Here is a 2129-nt window from a genome sequence, read left to right as displayed (position 1 = left end):
CCCAAAAAGACTATTTCACTCCCCAACTATTTATCCGACCCCCTTTCCTTAGCGGTTCCAAATTCCTTATCTTTCTCATTCACTCTATTCTTTTAGAAATGGATTTGAGCGTAAATGGCTTTCTCTTATCACAAGTCTTGTGATATATATGATACACATAGAAATGAACGTCTTTGAGCAAGGAATCCCTAGTTGAATGATTCCCTATCAATATCATTACTCATACTGAAACTTACAAAGTCATCTTTTTGAAGATCGAAGAAATTCCCCGGCTTTGAGAAAATTTTTAATCTACTTTTGTCCTTGTAATTGACATAGACCCCAGTTCTCTAATAAAATGAGGATACTACATTGGGAATAGCCGGGATAGCTCAGTTGGTAGAGCAGAGGACTGAAAATCCTCGTGTCACCAGTTCAAATCTGGTTCCTGGCACATGATTAATTTGTATGGGTCTCTCTTCCCTCGAATTAATTTCTAATTAATTGATATGAATCAACATACATATTCTTTTAGAGTCTAGATTAGAATAATAGCTTTATCCAGTTTGGCGAGATATACCCCATCTATGTTCTAGATGGGTAGAGTTTCTTAGATAAAGTATCTAAAAGAATTGGATTCTATCTCCTCTTTTTTTCTCCTCTCGTTCAACCGAATTTGAATACGTAATACATATTCGAAAGGTTCAATTGGTTAATTGTTGAAAGGCTCAAAAGTCGAATCCGAATCTAGGGGGTTGAAATAGACAAGATTCAGCTCAGATCCAAAGAAATAGAATCCGATATTCTCTCATTTCTTTGTCTTTTCTTTCATATTCGATTTCTTCATTCCGGATTTCTCCATTCCTTCCTATATGCCTTTCTAGAACCCATCTAAGTAATGTGCGCAGTACAAAGTTCATGATGCAGAACTCATTTGGTTCATCCTATTGGTGTGACCCATCCGAAATAAGTATCTTCCAAATAAATGTGAGAATTCCAATGAATCCCTAATTGTCTTTTTTTGTTAGCCTATCGATAATTCCCTAAATTAGACCTGCTTAATCTAGAACAGAACGTGCAATCCTTGAATATCTGAAATTGTCTAAGTGGAAATAGCTTTCTTATCATTCAATGAGCATCTTGTATTTCATAAAAATTGGGGGCAATATAATCCTTACGTAAGGGCCATCCTATCCAACTTTCAGGCATTAAGATACGTTTCAAGCGTGGATGATTATCATAAGAGATTCCCAACATATCATATGATTCTCGTTCTTGAAAATCCACACTTTTCCAAACCCAGAAAACAGACGGAATTCTAGGATTCCTCCTGGAGGCAAATACTTTTATGCATACCTCCTCTGGTTGATCCACACCATCCTCTATTCTCGTAAGATGATACACACTAGCTAACAGCCCGCCAGGCGCTACATCATAGGCACATTGAGAGCGGAGATAGTTGTACCCATATACATAAAAAATGACAGCAATGGAATGCCAATCCTCGGGCTTTATTTGTAAAGTCTCTATTCCTTGGTAATCAAAGCCCAAAGATCTATGAATTAGCCCATGCTTGACTAGCCAAGCAGACAAACGACCCTGCATCTTTTTTATCTCTCCCGCATTTTTATTTATATAAGTATTTCACATTTACGATGAAATTTCTGAAAATTGACCCACCACTTTTTATTCTGGACAAAGGAATCCTGTCTAATTCACTAATTCGGGGGAAGATACTGAATTTTTGTATTTGAAAAAGATTTCCGTAGGGATCTCTGAAGTAGATGGGGGTTGATAAAGAACTCTTTGATCATAATTTCCCGTATGAATACTGTGTTGAACATGAAACTTGTGATTGGTAGTAAAACACCGATTCGCTCGTTGAGACCTAATTCGATCTTCATAGAGTTCTCGAGATATTTTCTTACGAAGTTTTGTTATCCTAAAATGACTACATTTTTTCTATTAAAATTAGTCTTCTAAAATAAAGAAAGAAAATCCTAATTAATTACGAGCTTAAAAAAAATAAGAAAAAACGTAACATACTACTTGCCAGATTAAGACAAATATTAATGGAAAGGAATTTTATTAAAAAAAAAACAAAATTCGAAATTGTAAATAAAATACGAAATTCGCCAACTAATATTCAA

General features: G+C 35.2%; 1 non-coding gene across 1 annotated transcript; it reads left to right on the top strand.

The window, feature by feature from the left end:
* Positions 1-360: 360 nt before the first annotated feature.
* On the top strand, positions 361-433 carry TRNAF-GAA (transfer RNA phenylalanine (anticodon GAA)). The gene has a single exon. It is a non-coding gene; the product is annotated as a tRNA-Phe (tRNA).
* The last annotated feature ends 1696 nt before the right edge of the window (positions 434-2129 follow it).

The sequence above is a fragment of the Nicotiana tabacum genome, chromosome 10 (assembly GCF_000715075.1).
Source record: "Nicotiana tabacum cultivar K326 chromosome 10, ASM71507v2, whole genome shotgun sequence".
In the NCBI taxonomy this organism is placed as follows: domain Eukaryota; kingdom Viridiplantae; phylum Streptophyta; class Magnoliopsida; order Solanales; family Solanaceae; genus Nicotiana; species Nicotiana tabacum.
The sequence above is the reverse complement of the archived record's forward strand: the minus strand, read 5'-3'. Positions and strand labels throughout refer to the sequence as shown.